This window comes from Pongo abelii, chromosome 8, assembly GCF_028885655.2.
Source record: "Pongo abelii isolate AG06213 chromosome 8, NHGRI_mPonAbe1-v2.0_pri, whole genome shotgun sequence".
Classification (NCBI taxonomy): domain Eukaryota; kingdom Metazoa; phylum Chordata; class Mammalia; order Primates; family Hominidae; genus Pongo; species Pongo abelii.
The window spans coordinates 63,504,977-63,520,711 of record NC_071993.2 but is presented as its reverse complement, the minus strand read 5'-3'; the positions used below and the strand labels follow the sequence as shown (position 1 = coordinate 63,520,711).

General features: G+C 39.6%; 1 non-coding gene across 2 annotated transcripts in view; it reads left to right on the top strand.

Moving 5' to 3' along the window:
- The window catches only part of LOC112135215 (uncharacterized), a 94,960-nt gene that overhangs the window by 55,116 nt on the left and 24,109 nt on the right, over positions 1-15,735 (top strand). The window lies entirely within an intron of this gene.

Sequence of the window (15,735 nt, the reverse complement as noted above, 5' to 3'; positions counted from 1 at the left end):
GATACCTGTAGATATCCTACAGAATACCATAGAAAAAATAAAGGGTATTGGGATGGAAACTTTTGGGGGGAAAAATAAGTGGGGGTAGAGGGAACAGAGAAATAAAATACTTAGATTATTGGTAAAAGATAGAGAAGACTCTTGCTATTGGGCAAGCCATCATCAGGTGGACAAGGTTACCTGGTCTAGCACATTAAGAGGAGGCTTTCGGCTGGTGGCTCATACCTGTAATCCCAGCACTTTGGGAGGCCAAGGCGGGCGGATCACCTGAGGTTGGGAGTTTGAGACCAGCCTGACGAACATGGAGAAACCCCGTCTCTACTAAAAATACAAAATTAGCTGGGCATGGTGGTATATGCCTGTAATCTCAGCTACTCGGGAGGCTGAGGCAGGAGAATTGCTTGAACCCGGGAGGTGATGGTTGTGGTGAGCCAAGATAACGCCATTGCACTCCAGCCTGGGCAACAAGAGTAAAACTCCATCTCAAAAAAAATAAAAAAAACCAAAAAGAGGCTTTCTCATAGGTGTGGCTAACTATCACAGATATATAGTTTTTAAGCAAATTATGTTTTTTAAAAAAATTAGAATGCCCTATAATTTAGTCTATATACGTAAAGGAATACAGTGGGATATCACTCCTTCTTTAATTCTTTCTGCCTAAGAGGCTGGTAACAATCTCTTGACCACCAGTATTGCCAAGGAAACATTCTGTTACTGTCTGGGTAATTTTTAGACCTTATTTAATAAGTTTGTGCTGAGATGGTACCTTCCTTTCAGGCCTTTTCTGCTAAGATATTAAGTGTTTAATTTTATACTTGGTTAAAAGATGGGTCTCAATGTTCTTTTTTTTTCTCAGCTCTTGCTCCTTCCGTCTTTACTTCACTGAACTACCTTTCAAAACTCTTCATGCTCGTATAATCACATCCTAACATAAATTTGCCTTTTAGGAAGACTTTTTGAAAGGATGTTGACTTGTGCACAGGTGTCAAACTCCTCCCTCCCAGAATCCATCTGAAAAACAAACTCTTAGAAAAACCTGCATTGACCCAAAAATACTGTAGAGGAGCTACCAATATGCCAAAAAGTCTAATAAAATTCTGCTATTTATCTATAACTGCCACTAAACTAAGCGATGGTGCCAAGAGCTGCCAGGCTGCTTGCCTTCCTGAGAAAGCGAAAGAGTTATCACAGGAAATTATTAGAGGAGATGCTGGTGACCCTGGTCCCCTCTCATTCAGAGTGTGGGGCTGGAGAAGAGTGCAGGCCATGGCCAGATTGGGAATAATCTGCCTGGAACCAGAATTCTGCCACTTTGAATCAATGGCATTTGGCAAAAACTCTTATGAGCCACTTAAGTGGTAAATCCCCAGAATGGTAAGGGGATTCCCCTGGATGACAGAAAGTAACAAAGTAGTGAATGTATTAGTCTGTTCTCATGCTGCTAATAAAGACATACCTAAGAGTCAGTAATTTTTAAAGAAAAAGAGACTTAATGGACTCACAATTCCACATGAATGGTCAAGCCTCACAGTCATGGTGAAAGGTGAACAAGGAGCAAAGTCATGTCTTACATGGCTGCAGGCAAGAGGGCTTGGGCTGGGGAACTCCCATTTATGAAACCATCAGATCTCATGAGATGTACTCACTACCATGAGAACAGCATGGGGTAAACTGACCCCATGATTCAATTATCTCCACCTGGTCCTGCCCTTGAAATGTGGGGATTATTACAATTCAAGGTGAGATTTGGGTGGGGACACCGTCAAACCATATCAGTGAGTGAGGCCTGATGTGGCCTCACTGTACATTTCATGGGAAGCAAGGAGAAACTGGAGGCAAAGTGTCTAAGAATCAGCTCTCCATCTCAGAAATGTAGAAGTGGAGCCCTGGTGGGTAGTGATAACCTATGGGGAAGTTATTCACATAATTTTATGTTAAATAAAATATTTCAATAAATCCTTTCTTTGCATTCAAAGGTGATTAAATAAGAAAGTAAAAACTATTTTTTTCAGAAAACTGATTGTATCATTAAGCAAAAGGAAAAAGCAAATGATTATCTCAATTAAAGATCAAAATGTTCTTTGAGCAAATCCCATATCCATTCCTAATGAAAATAACTCTTAAATGGTGGATATAAAATTATGTTTTAAATGATTTTTTATCTATCTTAAAGGTATGTCAAAGTGGTAATATGCATCAAGGCCTTAAAATGTGCTTATCTTTCGCCTCAACAATTCCATTTCTAAGAATTGAACTAATGAATAATTCAGAAGTGCACATGATATTTCCTTTTGAAAGTTGTTATCTATAATAGTAAAAATTGAGCACGACCTTCATATTCAACATTTGTAGCTTAGATCCTGACAGTACTGACACAAAAGAAAAATCCCATCACTGTTCAGCCTTTGGAAGTCACACTGTAGAACTGCGGTTGGCAAACATTTTCTGTAACGGGCCAGGTAGTAAATATATTAGGCTTTGGGGTCCATGTGTTCTCTAACTGCAATGATTTAACTTTGCTGTTGTAGTGAGAAGGCAGCCATACACAACATATAAATGAATGAATGTGGCTGTATTCCAGTAAGACTGATTTATGGACCTTGAAGTTAGAATTTCATACAATTTTCTTTCATCACAAAATCATATTTTTCCCCCGGACCATTTAAAATGTAAAAACAATTCTTAGCTCACAAGCTATAAAAATGCATGCAGTAGGCAAGATTTGATCCCTGCTCTAGAGGAATATTTTGTAATAGCAAATAAATTGATCATATATTGATAAATAATAAAATAATAAATACTGGAGAGGGGAGTAAGTTAGGACTCACCTCCAGAGAGTAGTACATAATAGTTGGTATCTGACAGTGTGGTTTTGGTGTAAGCTGAGGCTTGAAATAATGCTCTCATGTCTCCTCTTTCTTTCTTGGACCCTGCCCTACCTAGGCTAGCCTGCTAGAAGGATGTAAGGCATGTATGTAGAGCCAAGTTGTCCCACTCAAGGCTATCATAGAGCAGCCAGTGGCCAGGAACATACCAACTGAATCCCAATGCATGCATGGCCCCTGAAAAGATCATCTAAGCCCAGCCTCCATGAGCAGAACTGCTCCCCAATCCACAGACTTGTGAGAAGTAATAAATAGTGGTTTTTGTCAACCGTTAAGTTTGGAGGTGGTTTATTATGCATCAGTGTTAGCTGAATCAGTTGGTTTTGAGTAATGGTACTGATGTCTAAATCTGCAGGTAATCCAACAGGACTAAGTGGGGGCAGGAGGACCAAGGTGACAGATCATGGAGGTACCAGGGAAACCAGCTCAGGGCAGAGGGTAGGACTTCACATCTATGGTGGGGGAGGCCCTAATTCAGGGGGACATTTTTTATCTGGTCTCCATGGCTACATGCCACCCTGTTATTACTCTTTCAAAGGCCAGGAAATGGCCTTGTTAGCCAAGAACATGTTTTTCAGGAGGTATCTCATGTTTGTTTGTAACACTCTTGGCTTAGAAAGTTAGAGCCATGGGAGCTTCCAAGGAATTGTGATTGCAGCCATCTTCAGTATTTGTTTCTAGATGCTAATTTGGAATTTGGGCCACAAATCCCAAAATGTTTTAATAGTTTCTTCTAGAAGAAGGAGGGACTCTCCTGTAAATGAATGTCCCTGGGCTTGTTGCAGATACTTCTGAGTTCCTAAGATGGATATGCATAGCATATGATATGCTCTGCATATCCTCTGACCCAAGTATTTTGACTGTTTGATCAGGAATAGTACCCTTTATTATTTTGTGCCAGAAGAGGGCATCTTACAATGCTGTGTATACGGTTGACCCTTGAGCAATGTGGTTTTGAACTGGGCCCGTCTACCTAACACGTGGATTTTTTTTTCAGACAAACCCAGATCAAAAATACTGTATTTGCAGAATCCAAAACCCCTGTATACAGAGGGGCTGACTTTTCCTATACCCAGGTTCCTCAGGACTGACTGCAGAACTCGAGTAAGTGTGGATTTTGGTATACACTGGGGTCCTGCAACCAATCCCTGGCAATCCCGAGGGATGGCTGTGTATGCATAATGAATTCAGTAACTTGAAATTGCTTTGGTGAACATAAAACTTATTTCCCTCCTTTTAGTGAATTCTTTTCCATCCAGAAACTACAATCAATTATGGGATTTTCACCCTGCTGAGTAGAAATAACTTTAAATCCTTCACTTTTGCATGGCTCTTTACAAAACCCCTTCACAGAGAGTACTCCATTTATTCTCATTACAATCATATGAGATACGCGTTAGTATTCACATTTTAAATAAGAAGAAACTGAAGATAAGAGAGGAGAATAACTTATTCCAGGTTCAAGTTCATTAAGTGGCAGAAATGGCGCTTGAAACTCAGGTCCTTTGATTTAAAATCCAACTCCCTCTCCCTGACAGCACAACTTTCTCCCTGAGCGCAGCTTCTTAGGTTAGCTATGTATGATTGATTTAACCAATTTTCTCCCTCCAGGGCAGAAGAACTGGTTTCTGTAAAGCATCACTCGCTGTTTCCAGGGGTCCCAGCTACAGAGCAAGTGGAAAGATTGGTTGCCTGTTAGGCAGTCATACAAAACATCTGCAAAACCCCTCATTTGTGTACCGTGGGAATGTGTTTTAGACATATCGGTCTAGAATTATACTCTAGAGGTCCATTGTAGAACGTTAACTAAATTACAGAACTATGCTAGATCCTTCTTTAATTTCCTTCTGTGTCCTGTACTTCTTTTATTGGCGACATCATTCTTCACATTCCGTAGGACTTTTTGTTCCCTTTTACTTTTCCTGTCATTCTCATGTTTGAGTGGTGGCATCTACCCAGATGCCAAGCCATGTGGGTCCCATCACCGTGATGTCATTAATCTCTCTTCCCATCGCTTCATTCCAGAGCTATGGCCCGATTGAGCCCCTTGCAATCTTCTACATAGGCCAGCTAGTGTACAGTCACATGGGGAGTCTGTTTCCTTCTCCCTCTCTCTTCCCATCCTTACTGTGCATTGCCCCCAGATTAACCTTTGGAAGCAGAACTATATAACTTCTGTGTGTAGAATTCTTCAGTGGATCACTACTGATTACAAATAAAGTAGTAACTATAACTAGGCCTCGTAGGATTTTTTATCTTTTAGAACAGTTTTAGATTCACAGCAAAATTGAGCAGAAAGTACAGAGTTCCTGTGTACCCTGTGCCCCCTCCCATGCAGTCTCCCACACTATCAACACCTCACATCAGATTGCTGCATCTGTTATACCTGATGAACATGCATTGACACATCATTATCACTCAAGTTCTTAGTTGACGTTGCAGTTCATTTTATGGGTTTTGAAAAATGTATAGTAACCATAATATTATCACACAGAATAGTTTCACTGTCCTAAAAATGCTCTGTGCTATCTAGTCATCCCTTCCTTCCCACTAGCCTCTGGAAACCACCGATCTTTTTACTGTCTCCATAGTTTTGGCTTTTCCAGAATGTGATATAGTTTGAATGATGTAATATGCAGCCTTTCAGATTGTCTTCTTTCAGTAATAGGCATTTTAGTTTCCACCATGTCTTTTCATGGCTTGTTAGCTTATTGCTTTTTAGTGCTGAATAATAATCTGTTATTCAGGTGCTGAATAATAATCTATTGTCAGTGTGTACCAGATGATAGAATATCCCTTTTTCTATTCATTTACTGAAGGACGTCTTTGTTGCTTCCAAGTTTTGGCAATTATAAATAAAGCTGATAGAGATATTTTTGTGCAAGTTTTCGTGTGGACGTGTTTTCAGCTCACTTGGGTGAATACAAGACAGTGTAAGTGCAGAATCACACTGGTAAAACTACAGTAGTCTCCCCTTATCTGCAGTTTTGCTTCTCATTTCAGTTACCCAAGTTCAGCCATACTCTGAAAATAGGTGAGTACAGTACAATATGATATTGACAGAGAGACCACATTCATACAACTTTTATTATAGTTTAATGCTATAATTGCTCACTTTTATTAGTTGTTAATTTTAATCTCTTATGTGTCTAATTTATAAACTTTATCATAGGTATGTATATATGGGAAAAACATAGTATATATAGGGTTTGCTACTATCTGAGGTTTCAGGCATCTACTAGGGGTCTTGGAATGTATCCTTCATGGGTAAGGGGCAACTACTGTATGTTTAATTTTGTAAGAAAGTACCAAAGCTATCTTCCAAAGTGACTGTGCCATTTTACATTCCCACTAGCAATAAATGGGAGGTACTGTTGCTCCACATCCTCTCCAGCATTTCTGGTACCGTCAGTGCTCTGGATTTTGACCATTCTAATACGTGTGTAGTGGTATCTCATTGTTGCTTTAATTTGCAATTTCTTTAATGACAAATGATGTGAGGTATCTTTTCATATGCTTATTCATGATCTGTATATTTTTTTGTGAGGTATCCAGGTCTTTTGCTCATTTTGAAAATTGGGTTCATTTTCTTATTGTTGAGTTTTAATAGTTCTTTGTATATTTTGGACAACAGTCCATTATTAGGTGGGTCTCATGCAAAGATTTTCTCTCAGTCTGGCTTGTCTTCTCATTCTCTTGATGATATCTTTCATAGAGCAGAAATTTTAAATTTTAATGAAGTCCAGCTTATCAATTATTTCTTTCACAGATCGTGCCTTTGCTGTTGTATCTGAAAAGTCATTGCTATACTCATAGTCATCTAGATTATCTCCTAGGAGTTTAAAATTTTGCATCTCACATTTAAGTCTATAATACATCTTGAGTTAATTTTTGTTAAGAATGTAAGGTCAGTGTCTAGGTTCATTTTTGGTATGTGGAAGTCCATTTGTTACAGCACCGTTTGTTGAAAAGACTGTCTTTGCTCTATTGCATTCCCTTTGATCTTTTGTCAAAGATCAGTTGACTATATTTATGTAGGTCCATTTCTGGGCTATTCTGTTTCATTGATCAACTTGTCTATCCTTTTGCCAACATCACCCTGTGTTGATTTATGTAGCTTTATAATAAGCTTTGACGTCCAGTAGTGCCAATTATTCAACTTTGTTCTTCTTCTTCAATATTGTGTTGATCATCTGGGTCTTTTGTCTCTTTGTATAAACTTTAGAATCAGTTTGTTGATATCCACAAAATAGCTGCTAAAATTTTGATTGGGATTGCATTAAGTTTATAGATCATCTTGGTAAATATTGAGTCTTTCTATTCTTTTTTTTTTTGAGACAGGGTCTTGCTCTGTTGCCCAGGCTAGAGTGCAGTGGCACAATCTCAGCTCACTGCAATCTCTGTCTCCTGGGTTCAAGTGATTCTTCTGCCTCAGCCTTCCAAGCAGCTAGGATTACAGGCACGAGCCACTGCACCTGGGTAATTTTTTGTGTTTTTAGTAGAGATGGGGTTTCACTATGTTGGCCAGGCTGGTCTCGAACGCCTGATCTCAAGTGATCCACCCACCTCAGCCTCCCAAAGTGCTGGGATTATAGGTTTGAGCCACTACACTGGCCAAGTCTTTCTATTCTTAAACATGAAATATCTTCTGATGTATTTAGTTCTTGGATTTCTTCATCAGAGTGCATAGTTTTCCTTATATAGATCTTGTACATGTTTTCTTAAATTTGTACCTAAGTACTTTATTTTGGGGGGTACCAATGTAAATGGTAGTGTTTTTTATTTCAAGTTCCACTTGTTCATTGGTGGTACATACAAAAATTGTTGACTTTTGAATATTAACTTTATATCCTACAAACTTGCTAAAATTATTTATTAGTTTCATAAGTATTTTTGGTCAATTCTTTCAGATCTTCTTCATAGAAAATCTTGTCACCTGCAAACAAAGGCTGTTTAAGATTTTCACAATTTGCCCTCAACCTTGTCCTTAGCATTATTGTTTGCAGTTTACCTTCAATTATCCAATATTTTTTACTTTTCTGGTGTGTTTTTTACCTCTTGAGATTACTCCCTTTTTCGTCTTTGTCCATATCTAGGGGAGGCAGTGGGTGCAGCGGCATCAGGTGCAAGCTCTGAAGCCAGGTTCCTCCTAGTTCTGTCATTTACCTGCTGTGAGGCCTTGGGCAAGTTACTTAACACCATTCGTTTGTAAAGTGGAGATAAGAGTATCTTCCTGATATGTGCCAAAAAGATTGATTGAGAGAACATGCAGGGCAGAAAGTGGGCAAATGCTTAGTAAATACCAGGTAAGATAGCAGACACTTTATTGAGATATTAAGTTTCATCATGTTTTCCTTTATATTCTTCTTCCTCCTATCAGGATCCGGGGGAGGAGATGGAGGTAGATTTTAGTCAAGTCTTTCTGGATTTTGTTTCACAGACTGTGACTTTTGAGGGGAAGAGTGTTTGAAGAGCTCAGGAAGGCCTCTGAGGGAAATGAGGAGAACAGGAGGGAATGCCTGCAGATAAAGAGAGAGTCTCAGGTAGCAGAGAGTCTGGTTCTTACAGGCAGTAGAAACCTACCGTTTCCCATCATGTAATGCCTGGAGGAATGGTGGGACCTGAAGGAATGGATTCAGGCTAATTCTAGCCACTCCAGAGATTGTATCAAAAGCCTAGAAGGAAATAGCAAAATGAGAGCCTCAAGAGACCATGTGGGGAAAGACAGTCAGTGTGCAAGCAAGTATCAGTAGGGGCAGGGGACCTACTACTAAAGATGTACCCTTGATACCTTGGAAGTTTTCAGGCCTTAGAACTTTGGCATAACCCTAGGGTGAAAGGATTGAGGGCTTAAGAGTGATTAAAGACCTATTTCCCATTAGCCTAGCAAAGGAGTTTGTGGTCATAAGCTGGTTTAGGAAAAATAAAGAAAATATTTATTGCACACCTGAGTTTGTTAACCGATACATAATAACTACACTATCATCATCTTCATCGCCTTATTATGATGTGATTTACACTCTCAGCAACGCAGTCTCTCCTTATGTCTATAAGCCCAAATACTATTCATGTTCCCAGGCCTACCTCCATTATCTTCTGTGTGAAGCATTGCCTGATCACTCACCTGGAATTGCTTCTCCCCACTGAACAAAAACTGGTAACTCCTAATGCTCATGTGTTGCTTCCACTAGTAGGCTGGGGAGTTCCTAAGTGTGGAATTCACTTTTTTGCCTTTTTAAAGAAAGTATACTTAGATGTACTGTTTATCTATATGTATCTCTCTTGCTGTACATATTCATTTATTCCTGGTGCCTGTTTACATGTCCTGAAGTCTAATAGTAACACAAAATGGAAGAAATTATGGGTCAAACAGGAAACCTTGGAAATCTCCTTCTCTCCTTTGCTGCTAGGGGTTTGCCATTATCTTAAGATGCCAGAGCTTGAGACTCAGACATAGGTGTTCCTTTGGCTTATTCCCTTTAACAGATTAATTGTTTTAGGACATCTCTGCTAGTCCCTTGTATTATTCTTGGGCATAGCAGCTGAGATTATGCACTGGTATTTAAATGTTAAGTGATTTATAATTTTCAAAAGGAAGATGGAAGCCTTAATTTCAGAAATCCAAGCTAGTTTGCAATGTATGGAGGGCCCATTTTTACCCCAACAAATGAAGATTAGGGGGAGAGGCTTCTATAATCTATATACATCTACATAAGTTTGGGGTGTTCCATTTTACTCTCCTTGCAATTAATTTGATGAGTTAACTTAGTAGTAGCCAGCATCAACTTGGTCTTATCTAGGTTATCTTAGGACCCAGAAGATGCTTTGGCTGCTGGGTATAAAAGTCCCAATTCAGTAATAGGGCCAATACAAGGCCTTGCAAAGTAGAGTGAATAGTGCCTCCATGCTCAAAGAATGGGCCACTTCAGTTCTGAGTAAGTTTACAAGGTCCTTCCTTTTAAAATCACTTTATTTCTTCTTTAGAAACTGAGCTGTTAAGTCCCCACTGGCTTAAATAGCTGTGAAACATTGAACATTTATTTGCTTTTGAGCCCTAAGTGAATAGCCAAGAGAATCGGTTTCTTTAGAAAATATATATTTTATTCTGCCCATTGCGTCTAAATGAATCTACTGCAAAGCTGTGTTTACCCACGTCCATATGCAAATATTGACTTATGCATTGCAACAAAGTAAGCTTGGTAGGTTTCAGAAGGAAAATACAACACAGATAAACATTTAGAAGCAATTCAAATATTAAAGAGCTTAAACATTTCGAAAGACATTCAAATATGAGTTTTTCTGGGATGTCATTATGGTGCTGCAGTCATTTGCAAAATAGAGTTACTGAACTACATAGCTTTTATGTGTGAAAGTATGCCTTTATTTTTTGACAGCAATAAAATCAATATGTTAAGTATTCATACCATCCTTTATAGTCCTTCAGGAGATATAGTCAGCTCTATATTCTCTTTTAAGGTGATACTATGGTAAAATGAGACAGCAAATTTTATAAACTATCATAAGTATTGCTAAATATTCCTGGTAATCATGGGTAAGGATTGTTTTAAATGTTTACTCTGATGTTAAGCGGTATATTCACTCTGTGGCAGAATATGTCATTTTAGCCTTCTTGAGTCTGGTATTTGTTACTTTAATATAACTTTTATTAAAATGTCATAGAACTCAGTTAGTGTACATGCCACTCCTTTGAATCCCCATAGCTGTTTTCTTTTTTTATACAGTTACACTAAAATGCAGTTTTAAATTGCTCTGAGGAATGCCAAAAACTGGTAAATTCATACCTCAGGCAAACCTCAGAGATGCCAGAGTGGTCCTAAAGATCTGTTACTGCCCCTACTTCTACCACCCACCACCCCTGGAGCAAATCTGCTGTAATGATGCTTCACAATAAAACACACAGTACTGTTATGGATTATTAACTACTAAGTCAAGAGCAAGAACCTAAACTTTGTTTGCAAGCCTTTTCTTGCATCACTTTTATTAAATAATAAAACCACTGTTATTGAAAGAAATAGAATTAACATTCAAAGATTCTTTTTGCTTTCAATAGTAAAGCCAAGGAGAGACTGGGATAAATAAGTGACCATGAAATGCTAATTACCAGAAAGGTTCCAGTTAATTTATTTATTCAACAATGTTGATTGTGAACTGACTTCTGAAAGTCATTGGCTAAATCCTGTTTAGGATTCATAATATGAGACTGAGAGGGTGCTCTCCAGGGAACTGTGGTCTTCAAGTTGACTTATGACACTGCAGGCATATCAACAAGACACAGCAATAAAATGTTACTTGTTCAAGGGAAATACAAATAAGACCTGAAAGAGTGCCAAGAAGGACGAGATCATTTTTGACAAGGTGGTCCAGACAGACATAATGGAGGAAGTAGCATATAAGATGATCTTCAAAGTGTAATAGAAATTCCGTAGATGTGGTGATGGTGGCTTAGGAAGAGGAAATGGCCCAAGGAGAGGTACGGAGATGGGGAAAAAGTGAGCTTGTTGGGTTTTATTTTGTGGTCCATTCTGGGTTCCAGCAAAAGTTTCATGAAGGGAAATCATGGAAAATGAGACCAGAAATGGAAGACTAGATCCTATGTGGAGAGTCTCTTGTCTGTATGTTATTAATTAGTTTTGTTAAATAAGTATTTATAAAGTTCCCAATCTGTGCCTGACACCGTGCCACCGTGCCAGGCACTGGCATTCATAATACAGAGGGCAGATGGGGTAGTCACACTCATGCTGTTTAAAGCAGAGTGGAAGAATCAGATGATGAAATGAGCAATTGCAATAGAATAGAACAATCCATGTTGTGCAAGATGTCATCTGTTTTCCCCTAATTATCCACTCTTCAACAGCGCCTTCCACCTTGCTGTGTGCTCTGACTTTTGTGAAACACAGGAAAAAACTCCCTTGCCCGTGGCTTCTTGGGAGGTTCAAGAGTGGAAGGAGGATGAGGCTGGGACAATTGTTCCCCAGCTGTCCTTCTCCTGGTCACTTTGAGTTGGCCATGTCCTTCCATTGAAGGCCATGGCTTCTACTGGGGAGCCCTCTCCACACAGCCCATCTTTGAGTTCTGGTAACTGCTCTCTTTTCTTGCTCCCTCAGAAGCAGTGATGGCAACTTGGTGTCATAAGCCATGGAGCACTTCTACCTCCCCTCACCTGTGCCATCTGCTGCCTGATGGGCTCCTGACTGATACAGATGTGATAGTATATTTGTTTCCTGAGGCTGTTGCAACAAATTACCACAAATTTGGTGTCATAAAAGAAATTTGTTCTGTGAAAGTCCCGGAGGGCAGAAGTCTGTAATCAGTATAACGGGGTGGAAATTAGGATGTCCTATGGCTCTGTATTTCCTCTGGAGGCTTCAGGGGAGTCTGTCTCTGGCCTCTTTCAGCCCCTGGGTGGCTGCTGGCATCCCTTGGCTTGTGACAAATCCCTGCCTCCGTTTTCACACCACCTCTTCTTCTAGGCGTGTCTTTCCCTCTTCAGTGTAAAATTTCCTTCTGCCTCCCTCTTATTCAGACACGTGATTGCATTTAGGGTCCACATAGATGATCCAGAATAATCTTCCTACTTCAAGGTCCTTAATCACATCTGCAAAGACTCTTTTTCTGTATAAAATCAACAGGTTCCAGAGATTAAGACCCAGTATCTTTGAGCAGTCATATCCAGCCACCACAGAGAGGGAAGTGCAAGGTGCTAGGGAGGCACAGAGCAGAGAGGGCCCAACCAGTCAACTAGATCCAGGGATGTCTTCCCAAGGAGTAAGGAATACAAATGCTGCATTTGAAGGATTAACAGAAAATACCTAGGCAAAGGAAATCAGGGCATGGAATTGAGTGAGGGGCTGTTAAAAGCAACAAATAGCTGGAGCAAAGGCCTGGAAGACACAGCATGCCTGACCCATTTGAAGACCTAGCTGCCTTAGGGTTTGGCTGGCAGTAGAGAGGGTGGGAGAAGCTGGTGGGGAGGTGGTTGGCAGGAGACGGGGCCAGGATATGAAAGGTCTTCTCAGTGACATTAAGGGATTTGGACTTGGCCCAGTTGGCAAAGAGCATACCTTACATACTTTTAAACAAGGGAGTGATATAAAAGTAGGGCTTCAGAAAGATTAATTTAATATTGAGACACAGGGCAGGTTGCAGCGAGGAGATCCTGGAGGCAGGGAACCCATTTGAGCCATGGGATGAAAATTTCGCTGATGTTGGCTGCTCAGTAAACATCCGAGGGTATTAGATGCTGAGTAGAGTGGGCCCGATGGCATAAATTATTGATGAATATTTATTAACTTCCGAGAGCCTGTAGACTGTGAGTAGTTCAGGAAGATGGAAAAAGGGCCTGGTACATGGTCTAGAAGTATACATAAGGTTTGCAATTTAATTGCACTAAGCTCTCCTTCCTTCAAACGATTGTTTCCTATTTCAGAAATATTTAATCTACTTGTTATCATGAGTGTTTTGTTTGATAACACATTACTGATTCTACAAAGAAAGCTTAGTGTCTGAAATTTAATCCTGGAAGTCAAAGGCCAGGAATAAAACATCTGTGGGCTCTAGGAAACTATTTCCAGTGAAATCCTCAATGACATTAAGTAGAAAAGTGTTAACCGGAGCATATGATTTTAAGTCATGCTAACAAATATTGGAAGAAAACTAATGTGGCACAGGTACTGTGTAATTTTAGAAGTATAATTTGGAATATCTGACACGTACCATAATAATGGATAAACACAAAAGAATCTTCACAATGTGTTGATCTGGCAGAATGTAAACAATTGACTTGTTACTAAGCTGCTTTTTACTTATTGAAAGATACTCTCCTGAAATGAAATAAATAGACCAGGAAAATCTTATTTTATTTTTTAAGTTTTAAATATTAGGAAAAATAATTAAATATGAAGTGTCCCAATTCTACCCTCTCCCCCAATTATATCACACTGTAAAACAGTGTCTATCTTAAGGGGAAAATTGCCTCTATTCAATTATCTATTATTCACTTTTAACGATTTCTTAATTACAGAAAATGTGTATAGACTATGGGTAGCATGCAATTTGAGCTCTCCCAAAGAGAGAGTTGATGAGTTTGCTGTGTGCAGATGATTTGAAATGAAGTTTTTTGAAAATTAGAAAATTACAAAGTGATAATGGAAAGATAGCAATAAGGATTCCTAGAATTGTGCCTACAGTCAGAATTTAGAAGTGGAATTGAACTGAGATATGAACTTGCTTAGCCAAGACCCACACAAGAAAACAAAAATGTGCATTACAGAAGGGTCTGTGCTTGACAGGGGAAAGCCATTGCGACACTGTGCTACTCCATGACCCGATTCAAACAAAACTGCAAAAACAGTGTACTGATAGAAGGTACTCATTAAATAAATTTTGAAAAGATAATTGGAATATATTTCATTCTGATAGAAAACAAGTAGTTAATAAGTCAATTTATCTTTTGGACAAAGCAGAAAGTGATGAGATGGAGGATTGAAGGGATGTAATTCTCGATCATCTTGGGAAAATTGTGGAGGTTTTGAGCTGTCCAAGTTAGCAAAGGTGGAGCTATTAATACATCTCTCAGAATTCTCTTCCCTCTATGGTTCCAGGTGAAGGTTGGCCACAATAGCTGCTCGTATGAGATTTGGAAGGGGAACTGAAGTGGCAGCTCATGTTCCTCAGATAGGGTGCACTTGCACACGGCACTGACTGGCTGGCCCCTGGCATTGGTCTGGGATAGTGGCTGGGCTCATGGCTCCAACTACAGCTTCTCTTTCACCTTTCTGACCATTTATTTCTTCTCCATCCCTTCCTTTGCATACCTTTCCCCTCCTATTCATACCATGATGACTAATTTTTTGTGTCTAGACTAAGCATGGTTTCCGGGTGTGTCTGTGAGGGTGTTTCCAGATGAGATTCACACTGATTGGTAGACTCAGTAAAGCAGATGGCCCTGGGCATTGGATGATTCCCAGTGTGGGTGGGCACTGTCCAATCCATAGAGGGTCCCCATAGAGCATAAGGTAGAGGAAGGAGGATGTGTCCCCTTTATTTTCTGCTTCACTACTTGAGCTGGGACATCTTATCTCATCTTCTTCTGCCCTCAAACTGGGATCACTCCACTGGCTTTTCTGGGTCCCCAGTTTGCAGATGGCAGATTGGGGGACTTCTTAGCCTTCCTAATCTCTCCACACACACACATGCACATGCGCACACACACCCCCTATTGGTTCTGTTTCTTTGGAGAACCCTGAATAATACAGTATCTCTTTGCTTCTGGAATCCCAGTTCTATCTTGTTTTGGATTTTTCCAAGACACAGCCTCAGCTGTCATGAGAGTAGAAAAATTCCATATTAATAGATAACTAGTCAGACACAATGGCTCCCCTGTCAAGCACAGACCCTTTTGTAATGCACATTTTTGTTTTCTTGGGTGGGTCTTGGCTAAGCAAGTTCATATCTCAGTTCAATTCCACTTCTAAATTCTGACTGTAGGCACAATTCTAGGAATCCTTATTGCTATCTTTCCATTATCACTTTGTAATTTTCTAATTTTCAAAAAACTTCATTTCAAATCATCTGCACACAGCAAACTCATCAACTCTCTCTTTGGGAGAGCTCAAATTGCATGCTACCCATAGTCTATACACATTTTCTGTAATTAAGAAATTGTTAAAAGTGAATAATAGATAATTGAATATAGACAATTTTCCCCTTAAGATAGACACTGTTTTATAGGTATCTGTAATGGTGTGTAATGGTAATCCCAACATTTTGGGAGACCAGGGCAGGGAGATCACTTGAGGCCAGGAATTCAAGACCAACCGGAGCAGCATAG